Source organism: Mesoplodon mirus (assembly GCF_964341445.2).
Source record: "Mesoplodon mirus genome assembly, chromosome: 5".
NCBI lineage: Eukaryota > Metazoa > Chordata > Mammalia > Artiodactyla > Ziphiidae > Mesoplodon > Mesoplodon mirus.
The window spans coordinates 89,230,099-89,257,631 of NC_138980.1; the positions used below are offsets into that span (position 1 = coordinate 89,230,099).

Below are 27,533 nucleotides of genomic sequence, written 5' to 3' on the forward strand. Positions count from 1 at the left end.
AAAAAAAAAAAAAAAGGTAGGGGTGGGAATAGAAGCTAGCACCCTGAGAAGTAAGGAGATTACAGACCCATCAAACATCATGCTTGCAAATATTCTGGAACAAATTAAGTTACATGCAAACAGTTCAATACCTTCATAATTCATTTGACAAATATTTATTGAGCTCCTACTGAATGTTAGGCATTGTTGTAGTCGCTAGGGACGTAGCAGTGAATAGAACAGCCAAAGTCCTGCCCTCAAGAAGATGACATTCTGTCATGGGAAATAGACAGTAAGCAAGCAAACAAATCAATAATATTGGGTAGTAATATATGTTTTAGAGAAATAGGAAGTCAGTAAAGGAAGAGAGTGGTGGAAGTGGGGCAGCTGTCATTTTAGAACAGCTAGAGAAGATCTCTCTGAAGAAGTAACATTCGAACAAGTGAGCGAGCAACCATACAAAGATGTGGGAGGAAAGCATTCCAGGCAGAAGGAGCAGTAAGGACCCTGAGGCAAGAGTGTGCTCACTGAGTTTGAGAAACAGCAAGGAATGTGGCTGGAATAGAGTGAGAAGCGAGGGGAGATGGAGCAGTGGGCTGCCAGGGCTGGATCATCCAGGGCAAGGTAAGGATTCCGGATTTTCTTCTCTTTGTGACAGGAAGCCAGTGCGAGGTTGCAAGCAGGGGAAGGATGTAATCAGGTTCTGTTTTGAAAGGATCACTCCGCTGCTGATGGAGACCAGTTAGAAGACCATCTCAAGGCAACAACACATGATGGTATCTTGGACTATGATAGTATCAGTTGAAAGTGCTGAGAAGTGGTTAGATTTTGGTTATATTTTGAAAATGGAGTCAAAAGGATCTGCTAATGGAGGACGTGTGGAATAGGAGTGAAAGAGATGAGCCAAGACTGACTCCAAAGCTCTGACCTGAGAAACAGGATAAATGGAAGAGCCATTTATTGACAACCAGAATTCTTGGCAAGGATTAGGCATGTGAAGGAAAATCAAGGGTTCTGTTTAAATCATCGATTTTGATATGCCCATTGGATACTCAAATGGAGATAATGAGTAGGCTGTCTGGAATTTAGGGGAGACATGAGGACTATACATATAAATCTGTGAGTTATCAATAGTTGGGATCTTTTTATGGCTTTGGCTATGTAACTGTGTGAAATAATCTAGGAAAGATGTATGCATGGAGAGGAGATTGTACACTCCAGTATTCAGACTTTTGTAAGATGAGGAAAATTCAACAAAGGACACAGAAAAGAGGATGTCAGTTTTTTTGTTTCTTTTTTTTGCAGTACACGGGCCTCCCACTGTTGTGGCTTCTCCCGTTGTGTAGCACAGGCCCCAGACGCGCAGGCTCAGCAGCCATGGCTCTCGGGCCCAGCCACTCCGTGGAATGTGGGATCTTCCCGGACCGGGGCATGAACCCGTGTCCCCTGCATCAACAGGCGGACTCTCAACCACTGCGCCACCAGGGAAGCCCAAGAGGATGTCAGTGAAGGGGAAAATAAGATGAGTGTAGAGCCCTGGAACCCAAGTAATGAAGTGTTTTGAGAAGGAGAAAGTGAACAGCTGTGTTAGATGTGCTGAAGGGTTAAGGCAGGTGAGGACATGGATTTAGCTACAGCACATAGCTTCTGAGCCTAATCCCATAATTGACTTCAGAAGTAAAGGATTTCAGTTCTTGGAGAACCTTAGAAATCAACCCCTAATTTTAAATGTGAGAAAATCAAGACCCAGATGAAGTGATTTGTCGAAGTAACAGAGTTAATTTATTATAACCAGATCTCCTGATCCTGTGCTTTTTCTAATATATCACTACTCTACCTTCCAAATATTCAAAATGATTACCCTGAGTCATCCACATCCTAGTCAAAAAAGATTTAGCTATATTCTGTCTACTTGGCTTAAGGAAGCTGAAAATGTTAAGATTTCCTCACAGAAATAGTTAAGAGTTTGGAAAAAATAAAAGTTTTCTTGGTTCTTGCCTACAAAATTTGAGTACAGAAGCTTGTTTTCTGGCCATACCCAATAAATTACAAGGTATTGTTTAAAGAAAAGAACTGCAAATTTGATGAACAATTTTAAACAGCTCTGCTTTTCCCTCTATGTTCCACTCTATTTCCATGAAAATTACATCCACTAGCATAGAATCAGCTTCAAGAATATTATTACTAAGATCAAGAATAATTTCCAAAAATTAGAAAGCTGGGGAAGATGAAATTATTGTATATAACTGAAACATTCAAATACAAATCAAATCTGTCTTTCAAGATAAAACCAAAGGTCTATGATTTCCTGTGCTTTTTGGCTATGACTATGTAACCAGTTTTCCAACTATTATCCAGTGGCTTTATAACTCCTATTATAAGGCTGACTGTTGATTGATATTGCATGTTATTAAAGCTTTGGGGTTTAGATAGTAAGGTTCACTTTACCCTACCCCATTTTCAGCATAGTATAAATTCACCATTGCGTCCAACAGTCTTTTTCTTTCTGGGACTCAGGTTAGCTTTCCTGACTGTTCAGATAGGCTTGAGTTAGCAAGAATTAAAATTGTTAGAGCTGTACTGAGGCACTTAGTCTGCCATGCTGTTTGAAAGGTGCAGGTGCATCCAATCTTACAAAAGAGGTGTTCAGATACTTTTGCATTGCCACGAACACATTACATTAGAGAAATATGTTGTCTTTAAAAAAACTTTTTTGTCATAGAAGCCTTCCTACCTAATCTTTTAACTTCCTTTACCATCTCTCTTTGCATCTTCAGAACCATTCTGCTTATTTATTAATATTGGGAAAGAACATTGCAATGAAACAAATAAAAAATTTCAAGTGCACAGAATATACTCACTTTTTGAAATGAAGGTAACTTCTTGCTATTTTCAATTCTTTCATTCTCCATGTTGATCTTCTTGAACTGATCTCATCCTTCCTTAAAGTTATCTGATTGCATGGTCTGTCTCAGCCTTTCTCCTCTGTCTCCAGTTACAGTATCAGCTCCACTATCTGCAGGGGTTGAGTTGGCTTTCTATCACATAGTTCAACTGAAAGGGGTAGCTTACAGTATTCTATATTACCACAGGGGGCAAGAAACATACAAATGTTGTGTTCCTTGGCCCTTATAAGGGGGACAGTAGTCTTAACCACTGAAGCCTAGACAGTAAACAGTAGCAACTGATGATATTTAAAAGGACAAGTTAGATTTTGCATCTTTTCTGTGGAAGTTTAAAAAAATTGCCTCAATTAGACAACTCATGCAGTTTGTGGGAACATGACAATGTTACTACTGACATCATTTATGTTGGTCTTTGCCATCCTGCTTAATTCTACCCAGGATCAGCCAGCCAGCCTGGCATCATTCTATCCCAACAGGGCTGCTCCCCTCCCTCTGGTCTTACCCATCCCGCAATAGCTGCTACATAGGAAACTGATTCTCCTCCAGTTCTTCCGGGATGTAACATGAAGTTTACAAGGAGAGGGGCAGCAGCTGGTTCAGCTGGACCATAATGAAAGTCTAGGAGAAACAAGAGGAAAATAAGAAAAATAAAATGTTTTTTGGTTTTTTTTTTTTTTAAAAAAAAAAAGGTAAAAAGCAGTTTGCTCCACTGGCCAATGGTATAGCTTGAGAGAAATTTTGCCACAAGCATTTGCTAACTACTGAATTTAATTAAAGTAACCTTGGTGACCAAAACCACGGTCTACTATTAAAGGTTTGTGTGTAAAGTACTGGAACGGAGATCAGTATTTTATAATAACATACTTTTTAAAAGAAGAAATTATAAATATGGGAAAAGGGTAGCTGCTGCCGTCTTTGCCAGGGCAAGTTTCCTCTACTAACCTCTCTAAAGCGGTTTCCTTCTTTCCTTAGAACTGGAAATTTCACTAGATCTTCTTTAGATGCAACTCTACATTTACTTATCCTTTCAGAAGTACTTTTTTGGTTTTTTTTTGCGGTAGGCCGGCCTCTCACTGCTGTGGCCTCTCCCGTTGCGGAGCACAGGCTCCGGATGCACAGGCTCAGCAGCCATGGCTCATGGGCCCAGCCGCTCTGCGAAATGTGGGATCCTCCCCGACCGGGGCACGAACCTGTGTCCCCTGCATCGGCAGGCAGACTCTCAACCACTGCGCCACCAGGGAAGCCCAGAAATACTTATTGATTACCTCTTATACATACTAGATTCTGGGCTAAGGAAGTTAAGACACATACCCAAATAATTATAATACAAGATAGAAGGTGATGAAGTGCCATCAGAGAAATGTGAACTCTCCTCAAAGCAAAGAAGGTACAAATGTACAAGGCGCTCAGCGGAGAAGAGCCCTCACTGGCTGCCAGGCCGATGGCATGAGAGGGCTTACTGCACAATAGCGAAGTGCACATATTCAAGCACCAACCTGGCTCCTCCATTAATCAGCTTCTCCCTGGGACAGTTTTCAGCCTTCTCAAAGATACAATTTCCTCATGCATAAAAAGGAGACAAGATGCTACTTACTTCAGAGGGTGATAGGCGAAGATTAACTGAAATCATCTAGATGAAGAGATTTGCACAGTGCCTGGTCCATAGCAAGGGCTGAAGAAACATTCATACTAGTACTATTGTGCTTGATGTATCCATTAGGATTATCAGGTTTAATCAGTAAAGTGTGGCTTTGGCTAATATAGGCAAATAAACAAATGAAAAGGAATGTGTTGGTAATTTAAGGGGATAGCTTATAGCCTCAAGAAAAGAGTTGGATATAAAGCAGAAACTAACACACCATTGTAAAGCAATTATACTCCAATAAAGATGTTAAAAAAGAAAAAAGAAAAGAGTTAGAGAATAAGATCATGCACGGGAGAGGAATTCAAGGCTGAGTCAGGGATCTACGTAATAGGAATGAATGAAGAGTCTTTGTAGGAGACCACTGTCACCATTTTTCAATCCGAATATCACTTGGCTCAGATTCCAGGGAGAAAGTACAAGTCTGGCCTACATATTGGACACATGACTAGCCACACCCACCTCTTGGACAGGGGAAGGAAGGGTAAAGACTCAGAGAAGACTTCTTAGAAGCTGTGGTATTTCTTGGTCAAGGGGAAGAAAAAAGAAGACATTCACAGTGAGAACTCTAAGGCCCAGGAGGCAACACTGAGCAGCAACATCACTGCTCGTAGGAGGGTGGCATCTGCCTAAAGATGTGGTCAGGGAGAGGGGAGATTGTAGTGAGGTGAATAGGTAGGGCCAGATTTTTCAGGGGTACCTGGAAAGCCAACAAGAGTGGTTCAGAGTTGGTGTGACAGGAACTTAGAAGTCACTGAAGGTATCTGAGGAAGATTGAACATAGGTTAATGTACATTTCTCATAGAGTTTGGCAGTGTTCGGTAGTGTAATTCAGAAAGGGGAGAAGAGAAAGCAGTTTAGACTCCAGAATTCTGCATGAGGTGATGAAATTCTAGACTAGGGTGGTGATATTGGGAAGGGACAAAAAGGTCTAGGCAAGAAATATGCTACCTTTTTTCAGAGAAAAACGATGTTTCAAAGTCAACAGGATAGCTAGAATCAAATAGGCAATAACAAGAGTTGGAGAGGATGTAAAGAAAATGGAACCCTCCTACACTGCTGGTGGGAATGGAAAATGGTACAGCTACTTTGGAAAATAGTCTGGCTGCTTCTCAAATGATTAATCTCAGAGTTACTATATGACCCAGCAATTGTACTCCTCAATATATGCCTGAGTAAAATTAAAACATATATACACACAAACAGTTGTACACGAATGTCTATAACATCATTATTCATGACAACCAAAAAGTGGAAACACTCGCAATATCCATCAGCTTATGAATGGATAAACAAAACATGGTATATCCAGACAATGGAATATTATTTGGCCACAAAAAGGAATGAGGTACCGATATATGCTACGACACAGATGAAACTTGAAAACATTAGACTAAGTGAAAGAAGCCAGTCACAAAACCCCACATACTGCATGATTTATTCATGTGAAAGTCCAGAATAGGCAAATCTATAGAGACACAAAAAGTAGTGGTTGCTTAGGGCTGAGGGATGGGAGGGACAGTAATGGGAGGGTACAGAGGTGATAGCTTAAGAGAACAGTTTCTTCTAGAGGTGTCAAAAGTGTTCTAAAATTGACTGTGGTGATGGTTGCACATATATACAACTATCCTAAAAACCTCTGAATTGTACATCTTAAATGGGCAAATTGTACAATATGTAAATTATATCTCAATAAAACACTTAAAAAAGTCATCAGGATGTGGCAATTTAGTATAATGGGCAATGAAGCAGAAGAATGATCTACAATAGTTCTAAGGCAACCTACTTGGGTCAGTGGGAGACTGTAGTATCATGACAAAGAGAAGGAAGACAGAAGGAACCTGGTTGGGTGGCAGAAAGAAATATTGCATCACCTGATACACATGCTGAGTCTGCAGTGACTGTGAAAGAGCCATGGAGGTTATGAAAGTGACCAAGAAACAAAGGGTGTGAGAATGCTCTTGGGCCAGCTAAAGTCTCTATTCCTGGGGACCTGGGCTTGTTTTAGAATGACAGAGGAATGCATCAGACCAGATTTCTAAAAGGCTGCAAACTCTGCACAAGTTTAGACATAGAAGAAAGATTTTCATTTTCTTCACAGGGCTAGATGGCAGGTTATGAATAATATAATGTTGCTGTTATTACAGTACTGTCTTGAATTCTGTCTGTTGACTGCAGGTCCTAGCTGGCTTATCTCAGTGCCTGCATTCCCCACCCCAGTTAGCTCACTGTCCTGCACTTAAGGACTACTCAATAATTCTTAGTAATTTCAAATTTAGATTTTCACTTCACTTCTACCAAACATTTGAAACATAAAGATAATCCATATCATCAGCCCATACCCACCCCAGGTCCGTCTGCATCCTCTTAGAACTCTGCACAGATGTTTTGATTGCCTTTTTGTGATTTTGCATCCTCTAGAAGATTGTCCTTGTTGATTCTAAGATATTTGTATTTGTGAAACAGTGTCACATATTTTGGATGACTTCATCCTATTTCTGGCATTTCTTCCCTCCTTGTTTCTGGTTTGTCTTTTTGGTGACCAAAATCCAAGGAAAACTAACAATTGATGATACCTAAAGAGAAAGCTGGTAAGCCCCACCTGATGATCTGAAGATGCTTTTAAAATCAGATCACTGACCAATCTCTACACATTGTGTTGAACTTGAAAACACACATCTATGTCGGATTGGGCCTGATACAAGAAAGTCTATGGTCATTCTTTCTGCTGCAGTGATTAAAAACTCACTTTTCTCTCTACTGAGGAATTGAATAAATCTGCACAGTCATAAATGTTTCAGGTCTGAACCTGGCACTTCATGTACATTTTCTTATTTAATGTTCACTCAGATGAGGAGATAGGCCAGAAGAGCAAAGGGATTTGCCCACGGTCACTTAGGTAGGATTTCTATTTACAAAGACTGGCTGGCAGCTAATATACTACAATTGCTTCAAATGTTTAATACCCACCACTCAATCCACTCAAAAATGTCTTTGGACAGCGGCGGTCTCCCAACCGAAGCCAGTATTTGCGTTGCACAACAGGTCTCACAGCTGGGGATTGGCCTCAACAGAACCAAATACAGAAGCTCCCTGCTGCTTGGGGATGGAGAATCCTGAAAGCAGGCCTGGTGCGCTGCCTTACTGTTCAAATACTTTAATATTGACCACCTCTCAACTGGATATTACCAAATAATTCATTCACTCCCTTCATTTTAAAGACCATGCTCATTTAAAAGAAAATGTAATCCATATATTTCTGGTTTCTTTACACTCAAGTCACCAACAATATGTTCTTTTGCAATAGCTACTTCATGTCCAAATGTCTTTGGAGACGATTTTTTTTTTCCAACGAGGGCAGGAAGCTGCATTTGGACAAGAGTAATCACCAAAAGGTTTAAGTTCACAATTTGAAAATTCAAACCCATAAGGTTTAAATTGTAAACTTGCCCACTTCATATTCTGAAAGGGCCCCAAAGAGCAATAATAGCAAGGATCTGGCAAGTATTAATACATGAACATCTGGAAAAGGGGGGTGGAGTGGAATGAGAGGAGAGGACAGTGACCGATGTGAGGACAGTGACCAATGTGGATGCCATCAGGAAGCCAGGCCAGGGCAGGGTCCCTTGACAAACCCAGGAGACACTGTGTCCTTGAAGTGCTGATGTTCTTGTTGTGAAATCAGCAGCCAGAAGAACACACCAGGAGCCATGAGGGAATCTGTGGTCGGAAACAGAGCTAGGACTTAGATCCATATATTATATAAAACCAAAAATCTGTGGCTGGGCTCTGAGGCTCTTATTTATTCAAATGTCATATGAAAAGGTCTGTACTTCTGCTGGGATACCGGTAAAAAAGTATGTAAAGCTAATTTTTCACAGTCTGTGGATTAAACAGTAACTCTCTTGATGAGATCTATATAATATAGTACCTTATCATGTGTTTCTTTTTATCTTGATTTAGAAGGGACCAAGGATTTTCTCAATTGTGATAAACATCACAAAATGGAAATAAAATTTGACTAGATTGAAAAAAAAAGAGTAAATGAATTGTTCTTAAAAGACCGAGTACTGTATGAAATCTGACCAGATGGGCATTCTCTTGGAGAAAAATTAAAATTACATGATTCCTAGCTAAAGGACTAGGGGTGGAAGTAACAATAAAAAAAGCATGATGGGTTTCTTCCATGACATCATGAGCCTCACAGAGACACAGGTGACATAGGAGAACATGAAATGACAGTCTCAATAACAAATTCTACATTGATGAGCCTCATCTGTTGCTGCCATAAGCAGCTACCTTACCCGCGCCTGCACTTTGTCTTCCTTTGGGTCTCATTGGCCTAGTTTCTTGTCAATTCACTGAGTTAAGACGGTGATCTCCCAACAATTCTCATTTCCACAAAATGAGTCAACAGTTAGGGCAGGACATGGAAGGAATTTCCAGTACTGGAAGTACACACACCACATCAGGTCTGAGCTCTGATATGGAGCAAACAGGGAGCTTCCTGTTAGTGTCTCTGCATCATTTACACTGTTTCTGGGTGAAGCAACATGGAAATTGAAAGGAGATGGTTCTAACAGATGCTCAATTCTCAATAACCCTTTCCATTTCCTCTTGAAAGAAGGATATATTATTTTGATTGGGAGAGTAGACTGGCAAAGAGACTCCAGGTACAGCTAGATGGGAGGAAGAATGAACCTCCTAAGGAGAGTGTGCTGGGGTATATGGGTGCCAGGGCACATACACACGCCCTACATGTTCTGCGTGAGTCTCATTCATGGAAGAAGGCAGGCTGTGATGCTGCACAGGGCATCCCCCTCTGATGCCGCCCTACAGTGTCCAACATGAGCAAACAGAATTAGGGATTGTCAGGGAAAATAGTCTATTACTGCCTATCTCCTCAACCTCCACCACAAAAGCTTCCCACTACTCCCTAAGCCACTGTAATGCTAAATGGGGCCACCCTGAAAGAGCACAGAGGCGGGCGGAAAGAAGGACCTGGGGCTCTGCCTCCTACCTGGCCTAACACATATGGAAGCCAGGGCATCAGTAAGTAACCCAGAGAGGAAATACAAGGGCTCAGGTAGTCTACAGCCATCAAACACTGAATATAAATGTACCTATATGTCCTGGCCTTTAGATATAGCCCATCTTTAGATACAGATGAGGTCACCTATATGGTAATGCCCCAAAGACACTGTTTGGTACACTTAGTAGCAGAAATTCCAGTGTTTTCTGTCCAGGAGTTCTTTGTCCCCAGATATCTACATGTGGTGTTGCCAATATGAATCAGAAATTTACTGCTGTCATCAACACCACTGCTCCTGGAACAGACTTAGGACTAGGTCCCTTGAGGCCAGTGGGGGCCAGGGGTGGGTTGTAAAGACAAGTTGCACATTCTTTTTTTTTTTTTTTTTTTTTTTTTGAGGGGTACGCGGGCCTCTCACTGTTGTGGCCTCTCCCGTTGTGGAGCACAGGCTCCGGACGCGCAGGCTCAGCGGCCATGGCTCACGGGCCCAGCCGCTCCGCGGCATATGGGATCCTCCCAGACCGCGGCACGAACCCGTATCCCCTGCATCGGCAGGCGGACTCTCTACCACTGCGCCACCAGGGAGGCCCAAGTTGCACATTCTTGAATGGCCGAAATTTTCCAGTTCATCACACACATTTGACACATGCTGGGCGTGCAATATTGTAAGCTGGGTGGGTGGGTTCTCCAGAAGCAGATGCTGAGATGGGGTTTGGGATGTAAGATATCTATTAGGAAGAAAATCTGTGACAGGAAGGGGGATGAAGTAGGATTGGGCAGAGGGAGAAGTCAAGCTGTGGCACAGGCCAACCCAGTGGGGAGCTCTGGACTGAAAATGGCCCTTCAAAATTGACCCAAAACAAATATCTGGGGTTTTAGATCCCTGAAATAAATGGCCAGCTCATGTTCAGTTACCGGATGCAGACTGCCCCTGAATGGGCATGACCCTGCTCAAAGCAAATCTCTGCAGCTAAGGCAGAGCCTAAAGCAGCTGACAGCTGGAGGCTATTTACTGATTGCACTTTTCACTGCTGGTCAGCAATGCTTCCTTGAAGAGAGATCTCGATGGTCCCTATCACTGTCTACCATAATGATGGGTTAGTCCAAATCAGGGAGGAGGGGAAAGAGATGAGAAGATAAAAAGATGTAAATGGCACAAGGAGTGAAGAAGCTGGAGCCACCTACTTGAGGTCAAATCCACTCCCAGTCTTGGGCCTGGGAAGACCTGGAGTCAGAGGTCATGTGTCCACTTCCAGCCTCCACTGCCATGACCAACTCCATGGAGCCATCAACAACCTGACAGGCCGTGCCTCTTGCAGCTCTTGGCTTGGGCTTCAATCTCCTCAATGTTGATGAGGCATGGGACCACCCAGTGCCCACATTTGTACAATCCAGAAGGAGGAGATGTTAAGGAGGTGGGCAGTTCATGTGTTATTTGACCAGTAGGAGGCAGAATATAAATTCTTCTATCCTGTTCAGTCCTGTGAGATTGAGCAATCAGTTGTATTTGGCACCAGCTGTGGAGCTAATAATGCACTATCATACTGGATCTCGTACCTCCCCATCTCAGTCCTTTCCCCAACTCCTTCTTGGGATTGCACTAGATAACAAAGCACATAAGCTTCTACCTCAGGCTCCACTCATTGAAGAACCCAGGCTAAGATGATTTGTTTCTTAGGTTAGGGCAAAATGTCTCAGTATCAAAAGGTACCATGCAGCAAAACAGCCAGTCATGTGCAAATGACATGGCTGGTCCAGGACCTCAAGACTGTTGCTGTGTAGAAATTCCCCACCCCAACCCTCCTACACTGTTGGTGGGAATGTAAGTTGGTGCGGTCACTATGGAGAACAGTATGGAGGTTCCTCAAAAAACTAAAAATAGAGTTGCCATATGATCCAGCAGTCCCATTCCTGGGCATATATCCAGACAAAACTATAATTCTAAAAGATACATGCACCCCTATAGTTCATAGCACCACTATTTACAATAGCCAAGACATAGAAGCAACCTAAGTGTCCATTAACAGATGAACGGATAAAGAAAATGTGGCATACACACACACACACACACACACACAATGGAATATTACTCAGCCATTAAAAAGAATGAAATAATGCCATTTGCAGCAACATGGGTGGACATAGAGATTCTCATACTAAGTGAAGTAAGTCAGAAGAGAAAGACAAATACCATATGATATCACTCATATGTGGAATCTAAAATATGACACAAATGAACATATCTATGAAACAGAAACAGATTCACAGATATAGAGAATAGACTTGTGGTTGCCAAAGGGGAGGAGGGGTGGGGAAGGATGGAGTGGGAGTTTGGGGTTAGCAGATGCAAACTATTATATATAGGATGGATAAACAACAAGGTACTACTGTATAGCACAGGGAACTATATTCAATATCCTGTGATAAACCATAATGGAAAAGAATATGAGAAAGAATATATATATATATGCATATATATATATAAAACCGAATCACTTTGCTGTACAGTAGAAATTAACACAACATTGTAAATCAACTGTACTTCAATAAAATTAAAAAAAAAAGAAATTCCCCACCCTAACCCCCACCCATCAAAGGAAAAACGTAGATTCTAATTTTGCCCCTTCCCCGCTTCCCCTTGTAATTAGAACTTTAACACATGCAAATTTGCCCCAATCCCTTGCCTTTCCCTATGACCAAAAAACCAAAAATTCAGGGAAGTATTTATGTCATTTTTTTTCCCCAACTCAAAAGGCTGGGACTATTGAGTGTGCTTGTATTTCTTCTTTGAAGGTGGGGAACTCAAATCAAGAAGATAGAGAGTAAGAAACGTTTCTATGTCCTGAACCTTCATCTGGTATCTGGTGTCCAATACAGAAACATGGCTCCCATTGCTGAGTCGAATGTCTGGCCTCTGACACACCTACAAGAACACTTTCAGATGTGCCTTTATGAGAAATTCCTGGGGGTCACAGTGGAACTGGGCCAAAGGAAAACTGAAGTCTATTATACCAAGCAGTGCAGTTTACAATTCCAAACAGATTATTACCAGACAGATGTGATGCACCAAATGAAGCCTCTTGGCAACAGGGCTTATTTTCAAGTGTCACTCATAGCTCCACAGTTGATTTGCATCTAAATGTACAATAATGTAGCTGAATCACCTGCTACAGATTAAGTACAGTAAGTCCCCTACACACGAACCTTCAAGTCGCAAACTTTCAAAGATGCCAATGGTGCGTTCACATGTCTAATCACACAAGTTAGTTCATGTGTCTGGCGTACATTGTCATGGGCATGCATCCTCTACAAGTGGTTGTGCTTTTGTGTACTTTACTGCACAGTCTGTTCATGATTTTTGTGAATTTGAGAAGGCAGATGAGAAGTCCAAAGAGGTCTTCAGCAACTTAGTAACCCTCAACGAGAAGGTGGAGCTAGATCTGCCAGAGGACGACTTCACTCAACTCCTTGCTGTGCAACATGAGGAGCTTACTAATGAAGACCTGATGGAATTGGAGGCCCAGAGAAAGGACAAAGAGAGACAAGAGGAAGAAGTAGTAACTGAAGAACTGAAGAGATTCATGATGCAGAAAATGGCAAGGGGATTTTCTTTGTTTGAGGAGGCACTGTTAGTTTTTGACGCCCAGGACCCGAATGTAGAACGGTGCATGAAGGTTGCAGCAGCCGTTCAGGATGCAATCCAGTGCTACCGTGTCATCTATGACGAGAAAACAAGAGCCACTACCCAGACATCACTGGATCGTTTTTTCAAGAGGGTAGATAGAACTGAATCCAGCAAGGAACCAGAACCTGTGCCATCCACGTCAGGCGTGAGTGAAATTGCAGCTGCCCTCCATCTCCTGTTGCTGACCAGCCTTCAGCTCTACCATCTCCCACCTCCTCTCCCTCCTCCAGTCAGTAACTCTTCTTGCGTGTTCACTCGATGCCAGCCCCTGTATGCCAGCTGTGGTACTGTACTACTGTACTTTTCAAGGTACTGTACTGTAAGATTAAAAATGTTTTATTTTTTGTTTGTTTTTTTATGTATTATTTGTGTGAAAAGTATTATAAACCTATTATAGTACAGACTATATAGCTGATTGTGTTAGTTGGGTACCTAGGCTAACTTTGTTGGACTTATGAACAAATTGGACTTAACGAATGCACTCTAGGAACAGAACTCGTTCGTGTGTAGGGGACATATTCGTATGTATTTTTCCCCTCTTCACGTTTAAGACGGGGGAAGTTCTGGGGTAGCTCTCCTTGGAACAGGGTAGGGTCCTATTGTTGGAAAAGAGAGCAGGATCAGCCTTTTGGTGTCCAAGGTTGTTACATTCCCAGAACACGCCAGACCACCTCCAGGTCCCATGAGCCCTTGAGGCACCTGGGGGTTGGTTAGAACCCGCTGCTCCCCTCAGCCAGAGGTCAGGAGCCCATACTCTAGGGATGAGCTGGGACCCAAGGAACAGAGAGCAGGACTCATCGGGATGGCCTGAAGCCATGCAAACCTTAAGCTCTGTTAGCCACCCCTGCAGTCGTCCAACATTGCAGAAACAGAAGCTTCCCCAAAGAACTCAGCATGAGGCTCAGAGGAAATAATAAGTGATCAAGAGAGCTTGTCAGAACCTTAGGCTGTCATTGCACAAAGGCAGAGGCCTGAGACAGCTGTCCAGATGTTTGAACTTAGATGTCTCTTTACTCTGGGCTCCCTGTGTTTTCTTCTTCTGCAGCCACAGCTACTTGCAGGATTCTGTGAACCTTATTTTGAAAGGACAGCTCTGCCAAACAGGTAGAAGAAATAAAAAGATAAAATGAAAAAGAAGAGGACTAGTTCAATTTGAATTAAATGGGGCTGGAGTAAGAGACAGTGTGGTGTGGAAGAGTTCTGGGCTAAGAAAGAGGCCACTTGAACCCAGTCCATTGCTTCCCAGGGAGAGACGTCTGCAAGTGCCCCAGTAAGACCCAAACCTCTTGGAACCACAGAATTCTCACCTCTGAGAAGGAGGGTGTTAGCCTATATCAGAGATTTTCAAGTTTGTTTGTTGTGAAGCATAACACTCTTTATTCAAAACAGACCTTTTTTTTTTTTTTTTTTTTTTTTTAAGAACTGGTCTCGCTAAACTTGGAAACAGTTGAAAACTCCTGGTCTAAAGGATTGCGGAAGGCCCTGACTGAAAATGCCCTCAGTACTCCTCCCTCACGCCCTGCACGTTCACTCCACACAGATGATGTCTTGTCCTCCACGCACATGCAGCAGAAATCCCCTTGAGGGAATGTTAAAGTTGCAAAGTGATATTCAAAGAGCAGAACAGTTATTATGTTCTGGCAGAAAAGAAGGTAGATGAAAAATGATCTGGGCCACACTTGTGACAGTTATTTGGAAATGGGAACAACCCTCAGTGAACTGGAAGAGAAAATATGTTGAGGAATTTTGTCCTGGTTGGTAGACCCTAGATTTGCCTGGGAGGAACTGGAATCCCAATAAACGGCCCTAGAGTCAAGATCCTTAGTTTGCTCAAACCTTAGAGGGTTACCAAGGTCTTCCCTGCTCTGCAAGAGAGTTCTTTAGTCCCTGCAGGCCTCCTTTCTACCATTAAATACACCTTCACTCCATCCTGGCTCATTCCAACAGATCAAGAATTCAGAGACCCTCATAGCTGGATGTCAAACATCTCTAGCTCTCTAGCCTGTAAGAATCTCCTTCAGCATGCTGCCATTAGCTTCTGAGGGTCTGGTTTTCCTTAGACCCTAGGGAAGGGGTTAGGTAGATCCATTTGGTGCTCTTCATTCACCAGCTGATATTAAACACAGGTAGAATTCTAAGCATGCAGCTGGCTTGGAACCACTAATATACTAATCTGTAGCATTCCTAGTGTTATCCAAATGTGGAACAAAAGTTTTATACACACTTCTTGGGAAGTCAGTCAATCTGTCAGCACTGAATGAACTTCTTGGGAGCAAGGAAATATTCAAACTATTTACCAAGTACTACCTCGCATGAATGGACATATCAGAATGGGTGAGGGACTGGAGTGAGTCCTGGAGTCCTCCTGTTGTGCCAGGTGTTAACTTTTAGTTGATAAGTTATATTAGGGGTTGAATTGTGTTCTTCCCAAAATTCTTATGTTTAAATCCTAACCCCCAGTACCTCAGAGTGTGACCTTATTTGGAAATAGGGTCATTATAGATAAAATGAGATTATACTGGAGGAGAGTGGGTCCCTAATCCAATATGATTGGTGTGCTTATGAAAAGGGGACATTTGAACACAGACACTCACACAGGGAGAACACCATGTGTCACAAGGTAGAGATCAGGGCAACATGTCTACAAGCCAAGGAATACCAAAGACTGTCAGCAAACTAGCAAACTCCCAGTAACTGGGGGAGAGGCCTGGAACAGACCCTTCCCTGAGCACCTTCAGAGGGAGCATAACCCTGCCCACATCTTGACATCAGAATTTGAATCTAGCCTCCAGAACTGTGAGACAATAAATTTCTGTTGTAGAGGCCACCCAGTCTGTGGTCTTTTTTTTTTTTTTTTTTTTTTTTTTTTTTTTTTTTTTTGCGGTACGCGGGCCTCTCACTGTTGTGGCCTCTCCCGTTGAGGAGCACAGGCTCCGGACGCGCAGGCTTGGTGGCCATGGCTCACGGGTCCAGCTGCTCCACGGCATGTGGGATCTTCCCGGACTGGGGCACGAACCCGTGTCCGCTGCATCAGCAGGCGGACTCTCAACCACTGTGCCACCAGGGAAGCCCCAGTCTGTGGTCTTTTGTTATAGCAGTCCTACCAAACTGATGTGGATGGTGAGAGGGCATGGGAGCTCCAGGGGCGGAGCCTGGGTGGCAGAGGGAGAACATTTGAAGGCTTGCGGCAGTGCCTATTTTCCAGTGGGTATGAAAGCATTTCAGTATTTGAGCAATCAGTGTGGCTGTGCAACAGTTTACATACAAACTGATTACCAGGCCTGACTAGATGGTGGGGCACTCACTGTCTGTCACTTCCGGTGATGTATAAGAGGAAAGAGAACTATCTGTTCAGGAGAGTTAGAGAATGCACCTGCTTTAATAGGGGGCTGGAGAAGAAGATTGTTATTTAGGTCTATCTTAGCTGTGTGAGTACCTCAAGCTCCATTCTGTGTTGGGTACCTACTATGAGTTGCTTAGGTGGCCTAAGCATTGACAGAGGAAAGAGAAGTCTAAGGTTCAGTCTCTGACCTACAATTTACAGTCTAGCTGGAAGGACAGGATTATGTCACTCGAAAGAGAAGCTTACATAAAGCAATCAAAACTAGAGTGCAATATGACACATACAAATTGTTTTTATGATTACTAATAATTATTGTTATTTTAAGAACCAGCTTAGATAACTACACTAAATTAAAGATTCCCATCAGTCTGAGAGCTCTTCTGTGAGATGAATAGCTATGAAATGCTCAGACTGATAGCTCACATCTTTTCCCCCTGCTCCACCATACAAGTTGCTCCGAACATTGAGATGTGAGCATCTCTCTTAGATTGTGGGCTCCTTCTAAAAGAATTGGAACAGATCCCCATGCTTTCCACATATAATATCAATGTTCTCCTCACAATTTTTTTAGTCTCATTCTTGACATTTTAGTTCATTTTACATTCGGTTTCTGTGTCCATCCTGGTTGTGAAATGTGAGGGTGGTTAATTTGTGTTTCATTAACCTGCCCTCAAGCGTATCGAGATTTCTAGTCTGATTAGGGCATGTGGATGTGGGCCAGACACACAAATAAGAGCTGTGCACTGACCCTTTCTAGAAAAAGCCAGGGGAAAGTTCTCTGTGTGGTGAGGAAAGCAGGTCTGACTGACAGGAAGAGGGAGGGAATGCGCGAGGCTGATCAGCAACAGGTCTTCCCAGAAGTGGCAGAATTTGCCAAGGGACATCCTGGGGTCCAAGGCCTGCCGTGAACGTGGTGCCCTTTTTAGTCCCATTTACACCAGGAGAGAGCACAGCCTCAGCATCATCATCTCTGAATGAGAAGGTGCATGAATGGAGATGATATGGACAAGTTCCCATCTCTCAGAGAATTATGGTTGGAGATTCTAAGGGATATAAGTCTGGCCACGCAATCCAGGAAGAAGCTCCAATATCTGCTCCGTCTCTGGGCCCAGTCTGGAGTCCACGAAGCCAACTGGCAAAATGTGTTATTTGCTCTGGCCAGAAACACAGTATCTTAAGAAATCTAAATTCACCTTGACTTTTCTTCCCTTTCCCAAGTTGTTTTTGTTATTGGGCTTTGTTTTTCTTCCAGTCTGATTTTCTTCATAACTACTTCAAACTTTAAACTTGGACACCCACTCAAAAAGAAAAATGCTGTCACTGCAGATTCTGTGAGGCTGGGAGACAGGAGCTTTCGGAAGTGAACTGGGAACAGACGCATTTTGAATATCTGTTATTTAGAAACGTATCTAGGTGTTTTATAAACATTTGAATTGAATCTCCATGAAACTCCTGTTGGATCTTTCTGGATCCTTCCATTACCATAACTGCCTCAGGGATGACACCGGTGTGGTATAAGTAACACTTTACTTTTATCATCTCTACCCCAATTATCAACCCTTTACAAATTATAACACTGAGGTGCACACAGCTGTGTCGCTGCTATAAACAAAGGATTAAATTATGTTTCCTTTTCTTTTTAGTCCTAGTCCTAGAGTTGTACTATTGGTTACAAATTCTTCAAGAACTCTGTCAACCTGTGACTGTCTACAGGCAAATACCTTCTCCAGGGTGGAGCCTTCAGAAGAGTGTTGACTGATACTTAGGTAGGCTTTAACACTTCACTAGTAAAATCTTAACATACTCCTTCTAAGAAGACAAACAGCAGACTCATGGTTAAACCCAGAATGCATCAACTTCAGTTATCTGGGTGAATTAAAGCACTAAGACACATACCTATCAAAAAGTAGAACTCCAAAATGAAGGCCAACTGAAGAGTAAAAGATTTAGAAGAATTTTAATATTTTCTCCTTTCTAGTTCATTTCTGTGTAGGTTGGTTTATTTCCTTGGAAATCTACCTAAGTAAACACTTCATTTGCTCTAGCCAGATGTTTGTGGGCTCTTGGCCTGGTATACGGAAAGCAGTGATAGGAAGAAAGCTGGGGAGGAAGATGAGGGCACAAGGGAATGGAAGTGAGACTCAGACTGGGGTGGTTCCTGCTTGTCACTGGACTCTGATGATTTCTGAAAAATGCTTCCATTTTCTATGTTTACTGAGGAGCGTCAGTTTCCAGGATAAATGTTTTCTTCAAGAACTTCTATTACTTCACAGTGGAGCTGGGGTCTGTTGCTACACTGCTTGTGGTGCCTAGCACAGAGCCTTGTACACAGAAGACATTCCAGGAATGTGTATTTGCTAAATTTACATAAACTCCTAAAGGTTGTGGGTAAATTCCGTTTTTATAAGTTGAATCATACTTTAAGAATATATGGGACCTCTTCAATAAGTGATGCTGGAAAAACTGGACAGGTACATGTGAAAGAGATTAGAACACTCCCTAACACCACACACAAAAATAAGCTCAAAATGGATTAAAGACCTAAATATAAGGGCAGAAACTATCAAACTCTTAGAGGAAAACATAGGCAGAACACTCTATGACATAAATCACAGCAAGATCCTTTTTGACCCACCTCCTAGAGCAATGGAAATAAAAACAAAAATAAACAAATGGGACCTAATGAAACTTCAAAGCTTTGCACAGCAAAGGAAACCATAAACAAGATGAAAAGACAACCCTCAGAATGGGAGAAAATATGTGCAAATGAAGCAACTGACAAAGGATTAATCTCCAAAATTTATAAGCAGCTCATGCAGCTCAATAACAAAAAAACAAACAACCCAATACAAAAACGGGCAGAAGACTTAAATAGACATTTCTCCAAAGAAGATATACAGATTGCCAACAAACGCATGAAAGAATGCTCAACATCACTAATCATTAGAGAAATGCAAATCAAAACTACAATGAGATATCATCTCACACTGGTCAGAATGGCCATCATAAAAAAATCTAGAAACAGTAAATGCTGGAGAGGGTGTGGAGAAAAGGGAACACTCTTGCACTGCTGGTGGGAATGTGAATTGTTACAGCCACTATGGAGAACAGTATGGAGGTTCCTTAAAAAACTAAAAATAGAACTACCATATGACCCAGCAATCCCACTACTGGGCATATACCCTGAGAAAACCATAATTCAAAAAGAGTCATGTACCAAAATGTTCATTGCAGCTCTATTTACAATAGCCAGGAGATGGAAACAACCTAAGTGTCCATCAACAGATGAATGGATAAAGAAGATGTGGCACATATATACAATGGAATATTACTCAGCCATAAAAAGAAACAAAATTGAGTTATTTGTAGTGAGGTGGATGGACCTAGAGTCTGTCATACAGAGTGAAGTAAGTCAGAAAGAGAAAGACAAATACTGTATGCTAACACATATATATGGAATATAAGGGAAAAAATGTCATGAAGAACCGAGGGGTAAGACGGGAATAAAGACACAGACCTACTAGAGAATGGACTTGAGGATATAGGGAGGGGGAAGGGTAAGCTGTGACAAAGTAAGAGAGTGGCCTGGACATATATACACTACCAAACGTAAAATAGATAGCTAGTGGGAAGCAGCCACATAGCACAGGTAGATCAGCTCGGTGCTTTGTGACCACCTGGGGTGGGATAGGGAGGGTGGGAGGGAGGGAGATGCAAGAGGGAGGAGATATGGGGATATATGTATATGTATAGCTGATTCACTTTGTTATACAGCAGAAACTAACAAACCCTTGTAAAGCAATTATACTCCAATAAAGATGTAAAAAAAAAAAAGACTATATGGGGAACACATTTAAAGGAATACTGCATTGGATCATTTTGTAAAGTTAGTATCACCTCCTGATTTATTTGTTTCGTAAACATAATTGTGTTTATCAGGTTTCCTTAAAACTGAGCATGCAGATCCTCTGTTCCTCATCTGCAACATGAGGGGGTTGGACTCAGTGACTTTGAATATTTTTCTGTTTACTGAATACTTCTTCCAGTGCTAAAATTTTAAGGTTTTAGAACCTACCTCCAAATAACATTAAATTTTAGAAATTGAGAGATTTGGCTGTCTTTTCTGTTTGGGGGGATAGGGAGAAAAAAGTCAAGTGATTCTTCTCAAGTTTTGTCTTCATTTATTCACAATCAACTCCTTATTGCAATTATATTCACCTGAAATAATTATTTGTATTATCCCAGCCCTACCTCTCCTATTAGGCAGAGCTCTACTCTGGATTAAATGCATTGTTTGCTTTTAGATATGCTTTACTTCTTGGCTACAGAAGAAATGAGCTCTACTGGATTGAAGTGGGAACAATTGAGCATTCCTCCCCCCTGTAGTGGCTGACTGTAAAAGACATGTATCTTAAAAGCAAAATCACACAATTAGGATCCTTTCCTTTTTTTTTCTTTTTGGTGGGAGTTTCCACAGGAAAAAAATTTAAAACATGCTATTTTTTTTAAGATTATATAACTAACGACATTTAAATGTACTGATGGATTATGGTAATTTAGCAAGCTCTCTCTTGGGCCAAATATCCTGTAAATTCTTACAAAATGAAAACGTATGTTGGTTCCTATCATAACTAGAATATTATCAAGTTCTTGAGGATTGGCACGTCTCTCTCCAACTCCATTTAAAAAAACACAGTGACTTTAATATCTTGATAGGAATAACACGATTATTAAGTAATTCAAGCAGTTCAGAACATCATCACAATTTTCACTAGTCAGATACAGTAATCCTTAAAATGTGGTGGACAAACGCTTGTGCACTGTTGGTGAGAATGTAAATTGGTGCAGCCATGATGGAAAACAGTATGGAGGTTCATCAAAATTTGAAAATAGAAATAACCATACAATCCAACAATTCCACTCCTGGGTATTTATCTGGAGAAAATGAAAACACTAATTCAAAAAAATGTATATGCACTCCCATGTTCATAGAAGAATTATTTGCAATAGGCAAGATATGGAAGCAACCTAAGTGTCCATCAACAGATGAATGGATAAATAAGTGACATACATATAAACACACACACACACACACACGCACACATATATACACATATACATACACACAATGGAATATTACTCAACCAAAAAAAGAACAAAATTTTGCCATTTGTAACAACATGGATGGGCCTGGAAGGTATTATGCTTAGTGAAATAAGTCAGAGAGAGAAATTTAAACACTGTATGTTTTCACTTATATGGGGGAATCTAAAAAATAAAACAAATGAACAAATACAACAAAACAGAAATAGACTCACAGATACAGAGAATTATATATACAGCCTCATAGATACAGTGGTTTCCAGAGGGAAGAGGGGTGGGGGAGGGGGCAAAATGGTGAGGGGGGTTAAAAGGTACAAACTACTAGGTATAAAATAGCTATTACAAGGATGTAATGTATAGCACAGGGAATACAACCAATACTTTATAGCAACTTTTTATATGGAGTGTAATCTATAAAATATCAAATTACTGTGGTGTATACCTGAAACCAATATAATATTGTAAGTCAACTATATTTCAATTTTTAAAAATGTGGTACACTGGTCAGAATGGCTGTCATCAAAAAGTCTACAAATAATAAATGCTGAAGAGGGTGTGGAGTAAAGGGAACCCTCCTGCACTGTTGGTGGGAACGTAAATTGATACAGCCACTATGGAGAACAGTATGGAGGTTCCTTAAAAAACTAAAAATAGAGTCACCATATGATCCAGCATATGCCCACTCATGGGCATACATCTGGGAAAGATGAAAACTCTAATCTGAAAAGATACATGTACCCCAATGTTCACAGCAGCACTGTTTACAATAGCCAAGACATGGAAGCAACCTAAGTGTCCATCGACAGATGAATGGATAAAGAAGATGTGGTATATATATAAAATGGAATATTACTCAGCCATAAAAAAGAATGACACAAAATAGTGCCATTTGCAGCAATATGGATGGACCTAGAGATTATCATATTAAGTGAAGCAAGTCAGACAAATATCATATGATATCACTTATTGGTGGAATCTAAAAAATGATACAGATTAACTAATTTACAAAACAGAAACAGACTCACAGACATAGAAAACAATCATAGTACCAAAGGGAAAGGAGTGGGGAGGGATAAATAAGGAGTCTGGGATTAACTACTATGTATAAAATAGATACACACTACTATATATAAAATAGATAAACAACAAGGACCTACTGTATAGCACAGGGAACTATATTCAATATCTTGTAATAACTGATAATGGAAAAGAATCTGAAAAAGAATACGTATATATGTGTGTGTATATACACACAAATATGTGTGTGTATATATATATATATATATATATATCTGAATCAATTGCTGTACATCCAAAACTAACACAACATTCTAAATCAACTTTACTTCAATTTTTTTTTTTTAAAAAAGGGATCCATCCGTACCCTGCAGGAAAAACAAAAATGTGGTGGACAGCATTACAGGCAACACTCTATGTACAAATACAGAGAGAAGAATTGATGGAAGAACAGATGGATATATGGATGGATGGATGGAAAGAAGAAAGGAAGGAAAGAAAATCACACTATACATGCTTTTGGATTTTTAAAATGTATTTTTAAATATTTTAAAATTTTAGAATAGCTTTAAATTTACAGGAAAGTAGCAACGGCTGTACAGAGGGTTCCCTTATACCCGGCATCCAGTTGTCCCCACTGCTAATATCCTACATTAGAAGGATACTGTCAGTGAGGGAGAAATTTCCCGCCTACCTCTCTTTTGAGTTCTTTTGGCTGGTCTAGTAATTAAATTGACACAAGACAGATAAAACAGGAGAAAAAAACAATTTAGTTCTTACACATGGAGTTCTTACAGAAATGGAATCCCCAAAGTGACCAAAGCAAGCTGTTTATATATCATTTTTAGACAAAGAAACAATTATTTGTGAAGGTTTAACAAAACAAAGGGGCTCGTGCTTGGGGTAGCAGACTAATGGAGAAGGAACACAGTTTGTTTATACAGCTTTCTTAGCCTAGAATTCCCTAACTGGTGATAAGGATGCTTTCTATCCTCCTGATATAGGGAGGATACCTTCACTTGGGAGATTTATTTCCTGCTTTCAGCAGGAAAGAGCAGGGTCAGAGTGGGTTTTTTAAAATATTTTTTTTTTCACCAGCTGTTTCTCAAGTAACTTTAGTTCAAAACAATCAATATGCCATTGAGGCATATTTTGGGGCAGCCTGCCCTGGGCCCCAACAATACATTTGTCAAAACTAATGAACTAATTTGTCAAGACTAATGAACATTATTATTAACTAAAGTCCATACTTTATTCAAATTTCCTTAGTTTTTAATTTATGTCCTTTTTCTGCCCCAGGATCTCATCTAGGATACCACATTACATTAAGTCATCGCTTCTCCTTAGGCTCCTCTGGCCTGTGACAGTTTCTCAGATTTTTCTTGTTTTTGATGAACTTGAGAGTTCTGAAGAATACAGGTCAGGACACTTTGTAGCCTGGCCCTCAGTTTGGGTTTTTCTGATGTTGCTCTCGTGATTAGGGTTAGGGTGCTTGGGAGGAAGACTGCAAAGGTAAAGTGCCATTCTCACTGCAACATGTCCAGGGTACATGCTATCAATATGACTCATCGCTGATGATGTTAAACTTGATTGTACACTTGGGGCCGTGTTTGTCAGATTTTTCCACTCTTCTCCTCCTTTCCATACTGTACTCTTTGGATGGAAGTCACTATAGGCAGCCCATATTTAAGGGTTAGAGAGTTATGCTGTATTGGTTTCAGAGTATAGCACCTACATAAATTATTTGAAATTCTGTTTTTTTTTTTGGCTGCACTGTACAGCATGCGGGATCTTAATTTCCCAACTAGGGATCGAACCTGGGCCCCCTGCAGTGGAAGCACGGAGTCCTAACTACTGGACCGCCAAGGAATTCCCTTGAAATTCTTTTGTACAGGAGATTTGTCTGTTCTTATTTATTTACCTACTTATTTATTTGTGTCAATATGGATTCAAAGATATTTATTTTATACTTTGGGTTATAATCCAATACTACATTATTTAGTTTGTTGCTCAAAATGTTTCAGCTTTGGCCACTGAGAGTTCTTTCAGATAGCCCGTGAGTCCCTTTGACATACATCCATTGTCTTGTTTTTTGAGCATTTCCTTGCTTTCTGGCACCACAAGATGCTCCAGGTTCATCTTGTATATTCCCTGTCCCAGCCCTAGGATCAGCCATTTCTCCAGTGAGTCCTGTTCCCCTTTACTGAAGAATGGTGTTTAGAATCCAAGATCTGGGTGCTGGGTGTGCCCTTTGCCACTGGGGTTTAGCACTTCTTTCCTTTTCACTTCTTCTAGACCCTCTCAGAGTAAAGAAATATTTCTGTGTATACTACCCAGTGTATATACACATATCTATAAATATTTCTATATGCATCCATCTGCCTCTATATTACGACAAACATGAGTCCATACTAACGTCTCCAAGTCTAGTCCATTACCATACATTTTTTAAATATTGCAACTGCGGAGAAATATAAAGCCAACCTGATTTTTTTTCTCTTCTTCTACTTAATTTTTCCTAGCAATTCTGCTTATCTTTGACATTCAGTAACTTTACCAGGCCCTACATTAGATTTGATCATTTTGACTGGACCCTAGCTCCATGAATGGGACAGAAGTGTTCAGAGGACAAGACAAGGAAGCCACCTTCTCCACAACTTCTAGGCTAAGTCCCATGGTGGTGGCTCCAAGCCTAGGACAAAGAGTTCTCTTTGGCCTCTCCTATTGTCCAACTAGGGAAAAAACTCTTCCAGGGCAAGTAGCTCCAAGTAAGGATTTGTAAATACTTAGTTTTAAAAATTTATGTTTAGGGCTTCCCTGGTGGTGCAGTGGTTGAGAGTCTGCCTGCCGATGCAGGGGACGCGGGTTCGTGCCCCAGTCTGGGAAGATCCCATGTGCCGCGGAGCGGCTGGGCCCGTGAGCCACGGCCACTGAGCCTGCACATTCGGAGCCTGTGCTCTGCAACGGGAGAGGTCACAACAGTGAGAGGCCCACGTACCGCAAAAAAAAAAAAAAAAAAAAAAAAAATTATGTTTAAATTTGTACAGAGTAAAAGTCACTGTCTGTGATGTGCAGTTCCATGGATTTTGACAAATATATAGAGATGTGTATCTATCACTACAGTCATGATACAGAACAGTTCACTCACCCCGCAAGTTCCCTCCTGTTTCCCTTTACAGTCAACACTCTTCCCTTCTCCCCAATCTTTGTTAACCACTGACCTATTTGTCATCCCTATAGTTTTGTCTTCTTCAAAATGTCATATAGCAGGCAGCCTTTTGGGTTTGGCTTATTTCACTTAGCAAAAATGCATTTGAGATTCCTCCATATTATTACATAAAATCACATAATTTTAATATTAATATCCATGTACTATATCAGCATAGTTTAGATATTTGCTCTAGTGAATCCTTTGAATGCCTCTATTAGTTTCCTTTTGCTACATAACAGATCAGTGCCATCTTAGGAAGTTCAAACAACATCAGTTTATAACTCACAGTTTCCATGGGTCTGGAGTCCAGGCACAGCTTGAAGGAGTCCTCGATTCAGGGTCCCACAAGGCTGCAGTCAACATGTCAGTCTGGGTTGCTCTCTCATCTGAGGCTCACAATCCTCTTCTAAGCTCACCGCTGGCAGAATTCAGTTCCTTGCAGTTATAGGACTGAAGTTCTTGCCCTGCCAACACTTTGATTTTAGTGCTGCGAAACTGATTTCGGATTTCTGACCTCCCAGACTGTAAGAGAATAAACTTGTGTGTTTTAATCCCCTAAATTGTGGTAATTTGTTACAGCATTAGTGAGAGACTAATACACTGCACATTAGGAGAGAAGTGTATGTCCAAGGGATATGTTAGATAGAATAGGGATTCTCAAACTCTTTTGACTGCCAACTCTTGGTAAGAAATACATTTTACATTAATATCCAATATGAGCAAGCATTCACAGTTATATATATAATCCAAAGTTTTACAAAGAAATATTTATTCCATAAAGTATTACCCTGACATTTTCTGTACTATTTTATTCCATTCCATTCTTCTTCTTCCTCTTGTTTTTTTAAATGCTGGTTGGGACCCACTAAATAGATTTCATAATCTCCTAATGAGTATCTTGAAAAACACTGGTGTTCAGGGAAGAGACTACCACCTAAGAAGGGTAGACTGGAACTCATCTGAGATGGGCTTTAAAGGTCAACCTCTTGACAGAATATGACAAATGCTTCTTAGTAGCTCATAGTTGGTGTCACTGCCATCAGGGACCTAAACAAACTACAGACAGTGCAAAGTTTTTCTCTGGAACTCTGAACGAATTTCCTACTTCAATGGTTCTCAACTGAGGGTGATTTTGCAGCCCAGGGGACATTGGGCAGTGTCTGGAGACATTTTTGCTGTTACAGCTGGGAGAAAGGCAGCTACTGGCATCAAGTGGGTGGAGGCCAGGGGTGATACTGATAATCAGTCTTCAATGCACAGGACAGCCCTCACAACAATGAATTACCCAGCCCTGCATGCCAATAGTGCTGAGGCTGAGAAACCAAGCTCCGGTTGCATCTTAGTCAGCTGTGTCCAAACCGGCTGTGTCAGTCTCTTTTGAAGCCCTTTCCAGGCCTATTCTCCCTTACCATGTCCTGTGGTCCAAAATTATGCCTTTCCTACCTGGCATAAAACATTCACAAACTCTTGTGAATAACGTTTATGTTTTAGTCCATTTGGGCTGCTGTAACAAATACCGCAAACTGGGTAGCTTATAAACAACAGTAATGTATTTCTCGCTGGAGGCTGGGAGTCCGAATCAAAGTGCCAGTGTGGTCGAGTGAGGGGTTCCTCT

General features: G+C 41.2%; 1 long non-coding RNA gene across 1 annotated transcript; it reads right to left on the reverse strand.

Annotated features, from left to right (window-relative positions):
* Positions 1 to 2,768: 2,768 nt before the first annotated feature.
* On the reverse strand, positions 2,769 to 26,381 carry LOC309803760. The gene is made up of 3 exons (XR_014293993.1): positions 26,205 to 26,381; positions 3,388 to 3,503; positions 2,769 to 2,995 (listed from the first exon to the last, which is right to left on the reverse strand). It is a non-coding gene; the product is annotated as an uncharacterized lncRNA (long non-coding RNA).
* Positions 26,382 to 27,533: the final 1,152 nt, after the last annotated feature.